This window comes from Nerophis lumbriciformis, linkage group LG27 (genome assembly GCF_033978685.3).
Source record: "Nerophis lumbriciformis linkage group LG27, RoL_Nlum_v2.1, whole genome shotgun sequence".
In the NCBI taxonomy this organism is placed as follows: domain Eukaryota; kingdom Metazoa; phylum Chordata; class Actinopteri; order Syngnathiformes; family Syngnathidae; genus Nerophis; species Nerophis lumbriciformis.
This window is the reverse complement of record NC_084574.2, coordinates 29,576,940-29,595,333: the sequence shown is the minus strand read 5'-3', so window position 1 is coordinate 29,595,333 and position 18,394 is coordinate 29,576,940. Positions and strand designations below refer to the sequence as shown.

Genomic DNA, 18,394 nt, shown 5'->3' with positions numbered 1-18,394 from the left:
GGGATTTTCCAGGTTTCACTCTGGCATATAGCGCTGTAGGAAGTACTACAGACTTGAAGAGCTTGACTTTTAGCATCTGTAGTCTGTAACAGTGAATATGAATTTTAATGTAGAATTATCTCATGATATTACACAATTGCCTATGCAACTGATAAAAAATGTTTACATACAAGTTGATGGATAACTTGCTTTGAAAATTATACATATTCTATAATTACATCTACTTGAGTAACTTTTGGGATAAATTGTACTTCTAAGAGTAGTTTTAATGCAACATACTATTACTTTTACTTGAGTATATTTATAGAGAAGAAACGCTACTTTTACTCCGCTACTTTTATCTACATTTAGCTCGCTACTCGCTACTAATTTTTATCGATCTGTTAATGCATGCTTTGTTTGTTTTGGTCTGTCAGACAGACCTTCATAGTGCCTGCGTTTCAACAAATAGTCACTGGTGACGTTCACTCCGTTCCACCAATCAGATGCAGTCACTGGTGACGTTGGACCAATCAAACAGAGCCAGGAGTCACATGACCTGACTTAAACAAGTTGAAAAACTTATTGGGGTGTTACCATTTAGTGGTCAATTGTACGGAATATGTACTGTACTGTGCAATCTACTAATAAAAGTTCCAATCAATCAATCAAAACTGTGAAGGAAAAAAGACAATTTTTTATTTCAACCGTACATCCCGTCAAAAGCCTAAAGACTGACTGCACAATAAAAGTGCCGCTCCATTGCGCCTGCGCTTTCAAAATAAGAGTCTCCGAAAGCCAGCGCAAACAAGCTAGCAAGCTACGGAGTTTGCCGCCAATCTATTTCTTGTAAAGTGTATAAAAACGAATATGGAAGCTGGACAAATAAGATGCCAAAAACCAACCACTTTCATGTGGTATTAGACAGAAAGGAGGAACTTTTTTTCTCCTCCATTTGAAAATGTGGACGTTATCATCACTACTGTCTGATTACAATCAATGCAAGTCATCAGAATCAGGTAATACACCAACTTATATTCTTGTCTTCATGAAAGAAAGGAATCTATATGTGTTAAACATGCATGTATATTCATTAAAACACCTTTAACATGTAAACAAAAACGGCAAAATAAATAAATATAAATTATATACTGTATATATTAATGTATGTATATATATATATATATATATATATATATATATATATGTATATGTGTGTGTGTATATATATATGTATATATATATGTATATATATATATATATATATACATATATATATACTCCTCTCTGAGCTGCCACCTTAACGTGGTAGAGGAGTTTGCGTGTCCCAATGATCCTAGGAGCTATGTTGTCCGGGGGCTTCCATGCCCCCTGGTAGGGTCTCCCAAGACAAACAGGTCCTAGGTGAGGGATCAGACAAAGAGCAGCTCGAAGACTTCTATGGAAATGCAAGAACCGAGACTCAGATTTCCCTCGCCCGGACGCGGGTCACCGGGGCCCCCCTCCGGAGCCAGGCCCGGAGTTGGGGCACGATGGCGAGCGCCTGGTGGCCGGGCCTGTCCCCATGGGGCCCGGCCGGGCACAGCCCGAAGAGGCAACGTGGGTCCCCCCTCCAATGGGCTCACCACCCATAGCAGGGGCCATAGAGGTCGGGTGCAATGTGAGCTGGGCGGTAGCCGAAGGCAGGTCACTTGGCGGTCCGATCCTCGGCTACAGAAGCTAGCTCTTGGGACGTGGAACGTCACCTCGCTGGGGGGGAAGGAGCCTGAGCTAGTGCGCGAGGTAGAGAAGTTCCGGTTGGATATAGTCGGACTCACCTCGACGCACAGCAAGGGCTCTGGAACCAGTTCTCTCGAGAGGGGCTGGACTCTCTTCCACTCTGGCGTTGCCAGCAGTGAGAGGCGGCGGGCTGGGGTGGCAATTCTTGTTGCCCCCCGGCTCAGAGCCTGCATGTTGGAGTTCAACCCGGTGGACGAGAGGGTAGCTTCCCTCCGCCTTCGGGTGGGGGGACGGGTCCTGACTGTTGTTTGCGCTTACGCGCCAAACAGTAGCTCAGAGTACCCACCCTTTTTGGATTCGCTCGAGGGAGTACTTGAGAGTGCTCCCCCGGGTGATTCCCTCGTTCTACTGGGGGACTTCAACGCTCATATTGGCAACGACAGTGAAACCTGGAGAGGCGTGATTGGGAAGAATGGCCGCCCGGATCTGAACCCAAGTGGTGTTTTGTTATTGGACTTTTGTGCCCGTCACGGATTGTCCATAACGAACACCATGTTCAAGCATAAGGGTGTCCATATGTGCACTTGGCACCAGGACACCCTAGGCCGCAGTTCTATGATCGACTTTGTAGTTGTGTCATCGGATTTGCGGCCTCATGTTTTGGACACTCGGGTGAAGAGAGGGGCGGAGCTTTCTACCGATCACCACCTGGTGGTGAGTTGGCTGCGATGGTGGGGGAGGATGCCGGACAGACCTGGCAGGCCCAAACGCATTGTGAGGGTTTGCTGGGAACGTCTGGCAGAGTCTCCTGTCAGAGAGAGTTTCAATTCCCACCTCCGGAAGAACTTTGAACATGTCACGAGGGAGGTGCTGGACATTGAGTCCGAGTGGACCATGTTCCGCACCTCTATTGTCGAGGCGGCTGATTGGAGCTGTGGCCGCAAGGTAGTTGGTGCCTGTCGTGGCGGTAATCCTAGAACCCGTTGGTGGACACCGGCGGTGAGGGATGCCGTCAAGCTGAAGAAGGAGTCCTATCGGGTTCTTTTGGCTCATGGGACTCCTGAGGCAGCGGACAGGTACCGACAGGCCAAGCGGTGTGCGGCTTCAGCGGTCGCGGAGGCAAAAACTCGGACATGGGAGGAGTTCGGGGAAGCCATGGAAAACGACTTCCGGACGGCTTCGAAGCGATTCTGGACCACCATCCACCGCCTCAGGAAGGGGAAGCAGTGCACTACCAACACCGTGTATGGTGCGGATGGTGTTCTGCTGACCTCGACTGCGGAAGTTGTGGATCGGTGGAGGGAATACTTCGAAGACCTCCTCAATCCCACCAACACGTCTTCCTATGAGGAAGCAGTGCCTGAGGAATCTGTGGTGGGCTCTCCTATTTCTGGGGCTGAGGTTGCTGAGGTAGTTAAAAAGCTCCTCGGTGGCAAGGCCCCGGGGGTGGATGAGATCCGCCCGGAGTTCCTTAAGGCTCTGGATGCTGTAGGGCTGTCTTGGTTGACAAGACTCTGCAGCATCGCGTGGACATCGGGGGCAGTACCTCTGGATTGGCAGACCGGGGTGGTGGTTCCTCTCTTTAAAAAGGGGAACCGGAGGGTGTGTTCTAACTATCGTGGGATCACACTCCTCAGCCTTCCCGGTAAGGTCTATTCAGGTGTACTGGAGAGGAGGCTACGCCGGATAGTCGAACCTCGGATTCAGGAGGAACAGTGTGGTTTTCGTCCTGGTCGTGGAACTGTGGACCAGCTCTATACTCTCGGCAGGGTCCTTGAGGGTGCATGGGAGTTTGCCCAACCAGTCTACATGTGCTTTGTGGACTTGGAGAAGGCATTCGACCGTGTCCCTCGGGAAGTCCTGTGGGGAGTGCTCAGAGAGTATGGGGTTTCGGACTGTCTGATTGTGGCGGTCCGCTCCCTGTATGATCAGTGTCAGAGCTTGGTTCGCATTGCCGGCAGTAAGTCGGACACGTTTCCGGTGAGGGTTGGACTCCGCCAAGGCTGCCCTTTGTCACCGATTCTGTTCATAACTTTTATGGACAGAATTTCTAGGCGCAGTCAAGGCGTTGAGGGGATCCGGTTTGGTGGCTGCAGGATTAGGTCTCTGCTTTTTGCAGATGATTTGGTCCTGATGGCTTCATCTGGCCAGGATCTTCAGCTCTCACTGGATCGGTTCGCAGCTGAGTGTGAAGCGACTGGGATGAGAATCAGCACCTCCAAGTCCGAGTCCATGGTTCTCGCCCGGAAAAGGGTGGAGTGCCATCTCCGGGTTGGGGAGGAGATCTTGCCCCAAGTGGAGGAGTTCAAGTACCTCGGAGTCTTGTTCACGAGTGAGGGAAGAGTGGATCGTGAGATCGACAGGCGGATCGGTGCGGCGTCTTCAGTAATGCGGACGCTGTATCGATCCGTTGTGGTGAAGAAGGAGCTGAGCCGGAAGGCAAAGCTCTCAATTTACCGGTCGATCTACGTTCCCATCCTCACCTATGGTCATGAGCTTTGGGTTATGACCGAAAGGACAAGATCACGGGTACAAGCGGCCGAAATGAGTTTCCTCCGCCGGGTGGCGGGGCTCTCCCTTAGAGATAGGGTGAGAAGCTCTGTCATCCGGGGGGAGCTCAAAGTAAAGCCGCTGCTCCTCCGCATCGAGAGGAGCCAGATGAGGTGGTTCGGGCATCTGGTCAGGATGCCACCCGAGCGCCTCCCTAAGGAGGTGTTTAGGGCATGTCCGACCGGTAGGAGGCCACGAGGAAGACCCAGGACACGTTGGGAAGACTATGTCTCCCGGCTGGCCTGGGAACGCCTCGGGATCCCCCGGGAGGAGCTGGACGAAGTGGCTGGGGAGAGGGAAGTCTGGGCTTCCCTGCTTAGGCTGCTGCCCCCGCGACCCGACCTCGGATAAGCGGAAGAAGATGGATGGATGGATGGATATATATATATATATATATGTGTGTGTGTGTGTATATATATATACATACATATATATGTGTGTGTATATATATATATATGTGTGTGTGTGTGTATTATATATATATATATATATATATATATATATATATATATATGATATGTGTGTGTATGTTACTCATCAGTTACTCAGTACTTGAGTAGTTTTTTCACAACATACTTTTTACTTTTACTCAAGTAAATATTTGGGTGACTACTCCTTACTTTTACTTGAGTAATAAATCTCTAAAGTAACAGTACTCTTACTTGAGTACAATTTCTGGCTACTCTACCCACCTCTGTATATATGTATATGATATATATGTATTTGTGATTTCAACCATTTTTTTTTAGAATATATGTTAATATAGCGCAGTCCTTCTCAAATAGTGGGGTGAACATACTTTTTTTGCCGTACCAGAATATGATGAAGCGTAGGTAGCACTTGGCTTCACTGTAACCACGGTGGGAGACAAGAAAAGACCTGTGAGTCGTTTCTTTTAATGTTAATATGCTTACAATGTTATGCAGAGGTATAGTTATAACAATTTTATAGACAAATTATACTATTTATAGTCACGGTGGAGACTGGGGGGCACACAATATTTTCTTCTTCCAAGGTGGGGCGTAACCGAAAATAATTGAGAAGCACTGATAGCGTGTGTTGCATAATCAGATAATATCAAAGTTAAAAGACATGCAATTGCATGCAGTACATGACCATAAAAAATGTCTGTTGAATTTGAAAGAACAATTACATTTAGTAAGAAATCTCTATTGATGCACATTTCCAGGCTTTCGTGGAAACGATGTGGTGTGGTTGGTCAGATCAGATCTCTGTGCTCTTGAAGATGTCATCATCTAATTTGCATAATTAGCCATGGATGCAAAATACTTATGTTTAGGATGTGAAATACCAAAGTACAGGATTTTGTTTTTCAGTCATCTTATTAGATCAACTAAATGTCTGTATCTTATTGGCATTTAAAGGCAACATTAACACAAAGGATGGCAGCAAATATACTTGCATATGGTGTCAGTCAAGTTGTAGTCTAAAATTAGCATGTGCAGGTTAGCTATAATAGTTTAATCGTTTAGCAGTGAAATGCTAGCTACTAAATAAACACAGCTGTCATTCCGGCTATAATGATATCAGCACATCAATGAAACATTGCACACACTTAGGAGAAGCCTTTATTGTGGCCAAACAGCTCAATTTTTGTTTCATCTGACATCACATGGACAAAGATAAGACCTTCTGGAGGAAATTTCTGTGGTCAGATGAAACAAACATTGAGCTGTTTGGCCACAATACCCAGCAATATGTTTGGAGGAGAAAAGGTGAGGCCTTTAATCCCAGGAACACCAATTCCTACCATCAAGCATGGGGATGGTAGTGGCCTGTTTTGCTGCCAATGGAACTGGTGCTTTACAGAGAGAAAATGGGACAATGAAAAAGGAGGATTACCTCAAAATTCTTCAGGACAACCTAAAATCATCAGCCCGGAGGTTGGGTCTTGGGCGCAATTGGGTATTCCAACAGGACAATGACCCCAAACCCACGTCAAAAATGGTAACGGAATGGCTAAATCAGGCCAGAATTAAGGTTATAGAGTGGCCTTCCCAAAGTCCTGACTTAAACGTGTGGACAATGCTGAAGAAACAAGTCTATGTCAGAAAACCAACACATTTAGCTGAACTTTTTTCAAGAGGAGTAGTCAAAAACTCAACCAGATATGTAACCAAATATTAACATTGCTGTATGTATACTTTTGACCCAGCAGATTTGGTCACATTTTCAGTAGACCCATAATAAATTCATAAAAGAACCAAACTTTATGAATGTTTTTTGTGACTAACAAGTATGTGCTCCAGTCACTCTATCACAAAAAAATAAGAGTTGAAAAAATTATTGGAAACTCAAGACATGTTCATGACTTATGTTCTTTACAAGTGTATGCAAACTTTGGACCACGACTGCATATATCTCTCATAACGTTTGGAAACTCCCATCGGCAATATCTGCACTGATAGCAAGATGTGATTGTACCATAAGTAAAACCGAATGTGTGTTTGCCAAAACGTGCCTAAACATAAACAATTCTTAACACTTGGCCCCAAATCTATTTGTGATGGTCCAAATGTATCCATGGCCAGCCACCCTAAATAAATGAATTTACAGGAAACACTGGATAAATCAAAATTATTAAACATGCACACTTTTAAAAGGACAATAAAGTTGAGTTATGACCAACATCAGATAGTGTGGGTGTTGTTTGCTGTGGTGTACAGTGTTGGGACTAACGCGTTACAAAGTAACGCGTTACTGTAACGCCGTTACTATCGGCGGTAACTAGTAATCTAACGCGTTATTTTTTATATTCAGTAACTCCGTTACCGTTACTACATGATGCGTTACTGCGTTATTTTGCGTTATTTTTTATGTAGTATCGGCTAGAAACTGAGAAGATCTGAGTGTCGCTGCTGAAGAGGCGACGAAAAAGAGGCGCGCCGTGCGCTGTCTGTGTGTACGTGTGTGTGTGTGAGTGTGTGTGGGGGGGAGGGGGCGTGTCTGTGTCTACTATCAAGACGTCATGGCGAACCCCGAAGCCGAGTTTCTTAAAATGGAGATATTTTCAGTACGTTTCTTTTATCGACCACAAAGAAAAGAACATTTTAGCTGAATGTAAGTTTCAAATATGCTGAAACAGCGACAAAAACAACATGCTTCGACGAAGCTAGTAAAGAGACACACTCACCTCCACCTCCAACAGCGGCTGGATTTTAACGAGGCACTGCACACGTAAAGGTACACACACTCTGTCAATTCTCTTATATACTCTTTCATTTTAAACTTTTAGAGTGTTTGATTATCACATCACTCTAAATGTTTAGACTATAAAGTTCACAAACCTAAAGAGGGATACTAGTGGGCCAGGCTAATATTTCCTTTTCTCTAAACTAAGTGGGGAAATGTGTAGAGTGTTCTGGGCTTCAGACATGATTTTATTTCAGAATTCCTTGAGAAAACGCCTGGTTAGGCTTTATGTATGTAGTGTGTGCCTTTCTTGTTTTACAGCTATGTTGTTATTATGCTGTTTGTTACTTATGTATGTTAAGTTGCAGCTATTTAAAATAGTTTTGTCAATTTGTTCTGGTCTGAAACAAATTGGCCCTTTAAAACATATCTTTGTCTTTGTGTGTTGTATGTAGACCACATTGCTTAGCAGAGTTCAATGATGCAAATGCATGTCAAGTTGAACAACAGATTGTATTATTCTCCAGTGCAATAACAGTACTAAAATGAAGGCTAAAAGGGCATTAAATGGGGCCTTAAAAAAATTAAAAAATATATATATAAGTAACTAAATAGTTACTTTTCACAGTAACGCATTACTTTTTGGTTTAAGTAACTGAGTTAGTAACTGAGTTACTTTTGAAATAAAGTAACTAGTAACTGTAACTAGTTACTGGTTTTCAGTAACTAACCCAACACTGGTGGTGTACTGTCATTTTGAGATGTATTTTTTTTCACATTTATAAAAAAGAGTCATAAATACAGATTGTATTATATACTCTATTTCTTGCACTAAAGTTTTGTCTGTTGGGTATACAGTATACAATTTTAGGTAAACTTTTGTTAAAAAGGTGATTGGAAGCAACAAATCCACGCCAGACTTTGTATCAATCTAGCAAATAATGCTTTGTATAAGTGTGTGTGTGTGTGTGCGCCCATAGACTCATGGCTCCTACCCGAATAACCATGAGGTCCACAGACTCTTGTTTCAGTGCTCTGATGACCAGCTGCTATTAATACCAGTCTTCCCTGTTGTGCTCATTCAGCCAATCACATTCCTCCTGTTGTCACTACAGCCGATCCCTGTCTTCTCATTCAAGTTGTGTGTATATATTACAGCAGCCTAAAAAAACCGACATAAAGCTTATGGCTGAGAAAACCTTGAGTGAATTCAAAGTGACATTTCTGTCCATACTATAACCAACGTGTTACCAAAGTTTATATGTTTTACATGGTATTTTAATATTTCAGAATATCTTTGTCATCCTTTTAAAAAATGTTTTAAAATTAGTGTAATGCAGAGCAGGTCTACCCCCCTACAAACTACACTCACACTAATATACATATTATATTTAGGGCGGCAACAACTAATCGATTAAATAGAATTAAAATCGATTATAAAAATAGTTGGCGATTAATTTAGTCATCGATTCGTCGGATTTATGTAATGCGCATGCGCAGAGGCTACTTTTTTAAATTTTTTTTAATTTTAATTTTTATAAACCTTTATTTATAAACTGCAACATTTACAAACAGCTGAGAAACAATAATCAAAAATAAGTATGGTGCCAGTATGCTGTTTTTTTCAATAAAATACCGGAAAGGATAGAAATTTAGTTTGTCTCTTTTATCCGATTACTAATCAATTAATCGAAGTAATAATCAACAGATTACTCGATTATCAAAATAGTTGTTAGTTGCAGCCCTAATTATATTAATACCTAACTATGTTGATCACATTGGGCCAATGTTGTGTTAGCTATTTTGCTTGTTTTTATTTTGATCTGGATCTGATCTGGATCTTATTAGATTGTGCATATTGAAACAGTCAATGGTTACAATACAAAATAATATTTTTTATTATACTTAAGTTTTTGATTTTATTTAAGTTAGGGCTTCACGGTGGCAGAGGGGTTAGTGCATCTGCCTCACAATACGAAGGTCCTGAGTAGTCTTGGGTTCAATCCCGGGCTCGGGATCTTTCTGTGTGGAGTTTGCATGTTCTCCCCGTGACTGCGTGGGTTCCCTCCGGGTACTCCGGCTTCCTCCCACCTCCAAAGACATGCACCTGGGGATAGGTTGATTGGCAACACTAAATTGGCCCTAGTGTGTGGATGTGAGTGTGAATGTTGTCTGTCTATCTGTGTTGGCCCTGCGATGAGGTGGCGACTTGTCCAGGGTGTACCCCGCCTTCCGCCCGATTGTAGCTGAGATAGGCTCCAGCGCCCCCCCGCGACCCCAAAAGGGAATAAGCGGTAGAAAATGGATGGATGGATTATACTTAAGTTGTGCTTCCACTTATTTCCCTTCCAATTTAACAATGAGTAATATTTTATATAATCTAACTAAGTTAGTTCATACAGTAGATTGTCATGGTGTGTCATCTATAAGAAGTTTAAACTCAGTTCAAAGTTTGGAATCCCAGAAAAATTGAGCATTTCTCTTCATAGACTCCCTCCAAATGTTATTTGTGCCCCCTCCAGACAGCGATTACCTTTATTACATTTCACTGTGCTATAAAACCGAAAACTTCTGACACTTATTTCAATAGATCATCACAAGGAACGACTCATTTCAGCTCTCCTGCAAGACTTTTTGAGTAATCGTCTTCTTCACCAACATGGAATGTTAAAATTTGCTGCTGGTTCAGATCATATTTGTATCATACTTTAATATGACCGACTGCTAACCTCCATGTCAGCTGCACTGTGTACACTAGAGATGCGCTGATCGATTGGCCACTGATTTTTCCATTTGTGTCTTTCAATGACTGATACTTGATTTATTTTGGTTCCCCGGTTGACAGAGCTGGCTAGCAGCTACTAGGTGCTTCCATAAGTTAATAATAATCACACCCATTGCATCAAATAAACTACCTGTACAATTTTTATAAGTATACTCAAAGTTCGATATAACGCGGTCCATGAATACCAATTGCGTTATTCCTAAGATAGCGTTATATTGAAATTATTATATTTTACTCTTTTCTTTTTGAAAAAGTTATGCACGTACCTCGGCTGCCCAAACGTGCTTGGTGGATAGTGCCACCACGTGACTTGACGTAAATTGTGGATTGTGCTCCCACGTCACAGAATGGAGCGTGTAAGTTCGGACATCAGTTGGTCAATATTTTGTTATTTTTATTTAGTTTTTTTTTTTAAATTCCTTCATTTTTAAGACTTTCATTAAGATTTACAGTGTAAGTTTGTAAGTATGTGATAATTTGGTAGAAAACAATGCGATTGAAAAAAGAAAATTGGGGGAAAATTCGGCATCCACTGCACAATCGCGTTTTAAAGAACAATCCGACCGCTCTATCTCGAACTTTGAGTGTATCATGATCATTATAACCAGCCGCCAAGCTATCTTGAAACAACACAATGAGTGCTTAGTAAGCTTCAAGAGGTGTACAAACCCCGTTTCCATATGAGTTGGGAAATTGTGTTAGATGTAAATATAAACGGAATACAATGATTTGCAAATCCTTTTCAACCCATATTCAATTGAATGCACTACAAAGACAAGATATTTGATGTTCAAACTCATAAACTTTTTTTTTTTTTTGCAAATAATAAACTTAGAATTTCATGGCTGCAACACGTGCCAAAGTAGTTGGGAAAGGGCATGTTCACCACTGTGTTACATCACCTTTTCTTTTAACAACACTCAACAAACGATTGAGAACTGAAGAAACTAATTGTTGAAGCTTTGAAAGTGGAATTCTTTCCCATTCTTGTTTTATGTAGAGCTTCAGTGGTTCAACAGTCCGGGGTCTCCGCTGTCGTATTTTACGCTTTGTAATGCGCCACACATTTTCGATGGGAGACAGGTCTGGACTGCAGAAGGGCCAGGAAAGTACCCGCACTCTTTTTTTTACGAAGCCACGCTGTTGTATCACGTGCTGAATGTGGCTTGGCATTGTCTTGCTGAAATAAGCAGGGGCGTCCATGAAAAAGACGGCGCTTAGATGGCAGCATATGTTGTTCCAAAACCTGTCTGTACCTTTCAGCATTAATGGTGCCTTCACAGATGTGTAAGTTACCTATGTCTTGGGCGCTAATGCACCCCCATACCATCATAGATGCTGGCTTTTGAACTTTGCGTCGATAGCAGTCTGGATGGTTCGCTTCCCCTTTGGTCCGGATGACACGATGTCGAATATTTCCAAAAACAATTTGCAATGTGGACTCGTCAGACCACAGAACACTTTTCCACTTTGCATGAGTCCATCTTAGATGATCTCGGGCCCAGCGAAGCCGGTGGCGTTTCGGGATGTTGTTGATAAATGGCTTTCGCTTTGCATAGTAGAGCTTTAACTTGCACTTACAGATGTAGCGACGAACTGTATTTAGTGACAGTGGTTTTCTGAAGTGTTCCTGTGGTGATATCCTTTAGAGATTGATGTCGGTTTTTGATACAGTGCCGTCTGAGGGATCGAAGGTCACGGTCATTCAATGTTGGTTTCCGGCCATGCCGCTTACGTGGAGTGATTTCTCCAGATTCTCTGAACGTTTTGATGATATTATGGACCGTAGATGTTGAAATCCCTACATTTCTTGCAATTGCACTTTGAGAAACGTTGTTCTTAAACTGTTTGACTATTTGCTCACACAGTTGTGGACAAAGAGGTGTACCTCGCCCCATCCTTTCTTGTGAAAGACTGAGCATTTTTTGGGAAGCTGTTTTTATACTCAATCATGGCACCCACCTGTTCCCAATTAGCCTGCACACCTGTGGGATGTTCCAAATAAGTGTTTGATGAGCATTCCTCAACTTTATCAGTATTTATTGCCACCTTTCCCAACTTCTTTGTCACGTGTTGCTGGCATCAAATTCTGAAGTTAATGATTATTTCCAAAAAGTAAGCACCTTTTAAGAGAAAATTTAGAAGTACGATATTTTTTTAACCATAAGCTGCACCGGTATATAAGACGCACCCAGTAAATTATAGGTGTTTTTTTCATTTTATATTATAAGCCGCATATATATGCTAGTACGTTGTGAAAGAAGATATTTACATGCAAATATTTAGTAAATGTTTTCCATACCCTTTTTCCAAAAGGTGCCTGTAACAGGGCAGTAAAACGGCTGATCAAACAAAACAGAAAAATCATTGATGTCTTTATAAATCTTTTATGACATGAATAAGATTTTCTGCTTTTTTAATAATGTTCAAGATGTTTAGCAGGTCTTGTCTTCCTTGTACTTTGTGAACACTTTGACTTTGAACAGTTTCTTAAAGTGGATCATTTTAGTACATTGTTTGCTTTCTTTGCTTCGTCCATTCCATAATTTAGCCGTTAGCAAAAAAAAAAAAATCTATAGATTAGCCGCACTTTGGTATAAACCGCAGGGTTCAAAGCTTTGGAAAAAAGTAGAGGCTTATAGTCCGGGAAATATGAGGCATTAATATGACGATAATATAACGGTGCGCTGTTGGTGTGTAGTTGCCAGGTGTACACATGAGGGGAGGGCATTCGATCATAAATTGGCAGTGTTGGGACTAACGCGTTACTGTAACGCCGTTAGTTTCGGCGGTAACTAGTAATCTAACGCGTTATTTTTTTATATTAAGTAACTCAGTTACCGTTACTACATGATGCGTTACTGCGTTATTTTACGTTATTTTTTATGTAGTATCGGCTAGAAACTGAGGATCTGATCGTGTTTTATGGCAGCGAAGCAGAGACGTGCTTCTGATTCTTCCTCTGCGCTCTCTGTGTGTGTGTGCGGGTGAGGGGAGGGGAGGGGAGGGGGGTGCGCAATAATAACCGTTGGCCAACAAAAAAGTAACCACAGAACACTATACGACTATACGGTATAGTGTTCTGTGGTTACTTTTTGGTTGGCCAAGCGGACGTGACGGCAGGCTGTCCTCACTCAGGTCCGCACGGACCTGGAGGGGCGTGCCTTAAGTCCGGCTGGAAATCGGGAGAAATTTGAGAGAATGGTTGTCCCGGGGAGAGGCAAGTATGAGATATTCTCCCTTCTTTTCTTTTGTCGAGCACAATTTAGTTAAATGTAAGTTGTGTCTTGGATCAAAGATCCCGTCTACTGCCCAAAACAACAATTCAAATCTGCCTGGTTAGGCTCTGTGTATGTCACGTGTGCCTTCCTTAGGTGAAGCCAGCTTTACAGCTATGTTGTTGATTGATTGATTGATTGAAACTTTTATTAGTATGTTGCACAGTACAGTACATATTCCGTACAATTGACCACTAAATGGTAACACCCCAGTAAGTTTTTCAACTTGCTTAAGTCGGGGTCCACTGATTCATGATACAGATATATACTATCAGATATATACTAACATCATAATACAGTCATCACACAAGATAATCATCAGGGTATATACATTGAATTATTTACAATCCGGGGTGTGGGATATGGAGGAGGGGGGGGGGGGTTAGGTGTGGTTTGTATCAACACTTCTGTCATCAACAATCAGCATCAACAATTGCATCATCAGAGAAATGGACATTGAAGCAGTGTAGGACTGACTTGGTAGGATATGTACAGCAAGTAGTGGACACAGAGAGAGAGATCAGAAATTATAAGAAAAAATGTCTACATTTGATTATTTACAATCCGAAGAGGTATTATGCGGAAGGGAGGGTGTTAGTTTAAGGTTGTAGTTGCCTGGAGATGTTCTTTTAGTGCGGTTTTGAAGGAGGATAGAGATGCCCTTTATTTTACACCTGTTGGGAGTGCATTCCATATTGAAGTGGCATAGAAAGAAAATGAGTTAAGACCTTTGTTAGTTTGGAATCTGGGTTTAACGTGGTTAGTGTTAGTGTTATTATGCTGTTTGTTACTTATGTATGTTATGTTGCAGCTATTTAAAATAGTTTTGTCAATTTGTTCTGGCCTGAAATAAATTGGCCCTTTGAAACATATCTTTGTCTTTGTGTGTTGTATGTAGAGCACATTGCTTAGCAGAGTTCAGTGATGCAAATGCATGTCAAGTTGATCAACAGATTGTATTATTCTCCAGTGCAATAACAGTACTGAAATGAAGGCTAAAAGGGCATTAATGGGAGCTTTAAAAACAAAAAGTAGAAGAAGTAACTAAATAGTTACTTTTCACAGTAACGCATTACTTTTTGGTGTAAGTAACTGAGTTAGTAACTGAGTTACTTTTGAAATAAAGTAACTAGTAACTGTAACTAGTTACTGGTTTTCAGTAACTAACCCAACACTGTAAATTGGTAATGTCAATACAAAGGCTATTATCAGTATATGATCGTACTAGAATGATTAATTAGATCAGTATTTTCACAAAATCTTTTTTTGACAATACTGTTTACAAATTTAGAAAATAAGTCCCTAGACTTAAGAGGACTTCAATGGCAAAAATGGCCCATTACTAGTCTACTTTACAAAACCGTAATTCAAACCATTTTGGTTATTTGGTGATTAATAAACATAATGTTTAAGTCTTTCCTGGGCTCCAAGTAAGTGTCATTATGTCTGATAAATCATTATATTGATGAAAAATGCGTTACAATGCGAAACCAAGACAGCTGTGGTATGTGCATATTAAGTGTGTTAAGAAACAAAGTTACGCTGCCATCAACTGTCTGGAGTTGGAACGACACGCTACAAAGACTGTTCCATTATAACGTCGTTGTGAGCAAGGGCATGCCAATTCAGATTTTTTTTTTTTTTTTTGAATGGACTCAATATCTTTCTGTGGCAGTCAAATATTTAATGTGGTGAGCCGTCACTAAACCGTACACTGCCATCATATTCCAATATTTGCCAACAGTGCAGAGTAATGAGCTTCAATAAATACAAAATACTAATTTATAATAATATTTTTTTTAAATCAGTTTGTACTTTTGAAGCAGTAAACTTAGAAATAATAAGTTATCATTTTTAAAAACAATTTCTGTGATTTCTCGTGAGCCTTATATGCTTGTGCAAAAAAATAATAATTTGAGTTTGTCGTTTTGTTTTGTAATGCTAGCATGGAAATATATTTTGTCCTTGAATTGCACATTGCTCTCTGCTGTGGCTGCACTTTCACAGTCAGGTGCACCTCAGATGCTAACACCAATGACTGCAGACGTGACAACCAAAGTGACATGCCTGACTTTTGTATTGACACACACACACACACACGCACACACTGGGGCCAGTGTTATGAGTTGTAGGGCGGTGTTGGTGTGCAAAGCATTTTTACTGGACAATAATCTGTTAAATTTGGGGCTTCATAAAAGTGGCAGTGTGCTTGTGGCTGCACTATCACGTGTAGTGATGGTATACACAGTGATGTTAGTCGTCATGCTCTCATGTCGTATTTTAACAAGCCAGCGGCACATAATAATCGATGTTTGGACCGCAATCTGTGTCTGTGCAGCCCATATATTACCTGCCTTATCAGGTAGACACGAGCTGATGTTGGCTCTGTAATGAACAAGCACACACTAGCACTGATGCGGCCAGCAGCACGGCACCAATAAATGATCCACTGCAGATTTTGGAAAGCTGTCAAATTTGTGATAGGTGAAAGTAATTCCAAACCATGCCTGCAATGTATCTATGTCCTTCAGCAGACACGCACATGCACACACAGCCGTAGGTTTATGCCCAACTAAGGTTTACAACAGCCTTGTAGTAGCAGTTTCTAATTGTGCCTTTTTATTGTGGCTCAGAGTCAATAATGCAGTGCAATTGCGGGTAGAAGCGTTTTCTCATTATCCTTTAATATTGACATACCCGTCTGAACAGTGCAACTGATGATACGTGCGCTCTGGTGAAGCTAGAGTCGATAAGAATTTCAATTATTGCAGTATTATGCTGATATGTATTGGTTTTCATTTTCATTAACAGTTTTCATGAGTCATGTGGTGGTCATTGTGGTGGAAACGCTAACCAAATTAAGCCGTGGTGTACCAACCATAACAGAACTGTACCGTACTGTCTGGTAGAAATGTGTCTAACAAGGTACAGCTTCCTGAAGGTAATGCCAACTACAGTAGTTTTAGGCCTACAAAGTATTCACATGGCTTTCTTTTTTCCACATTTCGGTATGTTACAGCCTTTTTCCAAAACGGAATAAATTAATTTTTGTCCTCATAATTCTACACTCAATGAGAAAAAGTTTTTTTAATTTTTTTTTATTTTGAAAGTGTATTAAAAAATACAACAACAACTAAGAAATCCCAAGTACATAAGTATTCACAGCCTTTGTCATGAAGCTCAAAAGTGAGCTTAGGGGCATCCTGTTTCAACTGATCATCCTTGAGATGATCCTACAGCTTAATTGGAGTCCATCTGTGGTAAATTCATTTGGTTAGACATGATTTGGAGAAGCACACACCTGTCTAGAAGGTCTCACACTTGACCATACATGTCAGTGTAGTGTAAGATATTGTTTGTAGACCTCCAAGACAGGATTGTCTCGAGGCACGTATCTGGGGAAGGGTACAGAAAAATACACGCTGCCTTGAAGGTCCCAATGAGCACAGTGGCCTCCATCATTCGGAAATGAAAAAAGTTAGGAACCACCAGGTTTCTTCCTAGAGCTGTTTAAGAGGTGACCAAGAACCCGATGGTCATTCTGTCAGAGTTACAGCATTCCAATCAGGCCAATCAGGCCTGTATGGTATAGTGGCCAGACGGAAGCCATTCGTTCGTAAAAGTTTGCCAAAATGCACCCGAAAAACTCTCAGACTATGAGAAACAAAATGTTTTGGTCTAATGCAGGATGTCAAACTTACGGGAAAGGTTTAATGCGGCGAGGCCCGCAAATTAAGTTTGATAAGTAAATAAAATTAGCTGCAATTTTTTTAATGAAATAAACTACTGTTCTAAATGTGTCCACTGGATGTCGCAATAGCAATTTCAGTGTAACCCACATCACACTGTTTAAGATGACGTGTCAGCTCACTTTAAGCGCCCTCTGGAGACATTACATTGGTTACGTTAGTAGTTATGTTACCTTTGGCTATTACGGTGTCATTTGACAATTGTTTTGATTATATCATAATTGCAATATTTGAATGATGATAAATGTGGCAGTTGTGGATAGGGTTGCCAACTCCCTAAAAAAAAGAATAAGGGACACCTTGCAGGGCTGGTTGACCTTATTTTTTGGGCCTTTTTGTATTTGTGTGAAATGAGTCCTTTACTATCCACAAAGGTTCTTCTGTCATCCACCTTCTCAATGCTGTCTAGTGGGCTGCCTCGGACAGAGTCAGCTCTCTTAATCAGTTTATTAAGTCTGTTCCTGTCTCTGACTGTGCTGCCCCCACCCCAGCAAACGATGGCTTCGAACATGCCTGATGTCTGAGATATAGAGCGTGAACAGATAAGGTGAGAGCACCGTCCCTTGAAAGCCCCTGTGCAGCAAACTACTGAAGAACAGTCACACAGCCTCGCGTACCGGGGCCTGTCGATGAGGTAATTAATGATCCATTCAGCCAGGTGATGGTCCACTCCCGCTTTTTCCAGTTCCACCTGCAGCAGTGCCGGCTGGATGGTGTTGAAAGTATTGGAGAAGTCAAAGAACATGACATTCACCACAAATCTTGCGGTCTCCAGGTGGGTGAGGGTAAATGATGGCATCATCCACCCTGATGCCTGGACAGTAAGAAAACTGCAAGGGGTCCATTGCTGACACTGTCTGCGTGCATAGGTGGCTGATGATTATCTGCTCCATGGTCTTCATGAGGTGGGAGGTCAGGGCACCAGGTCTGAAGTGGTTTGGCTCCTTGGGATGAGGTGTTTTAGGGATTGGAACCACACAGGAGGTCTTCCAGAGTGCAGGGACTTTTTCCAGGCTGAGGTTCAGGTTAAAAATGTGGACCGCAACTGTTAACTGGTCCCCACATTCTCTGAGTAGCCTGGAACTGATGCCAGCTGGGGCTGTAGCCTTTCTGACCTTGGTCCTTCCCAACTCCCTCGTCACTCGATCCAGACTGATGGGGTGTTGTGTGGGTGTTGGCGG

At 41.9% G+C, this 18,394-nt stretch overlaps 1 protein-coding gene across 3 annotated transcripts in view; it reads left to right on the top strand.

The window, feature by feature from the left end:
* dok7b (docking protein 7b) overlaps positions 1 to 18,394 on the top strand; it is a 51,456-nt gene that overhangs the window by 8,576 nt on the left and 24,486 nt on the right. The gene's annotated exons all lie outside the window — the stretch shown is intronic.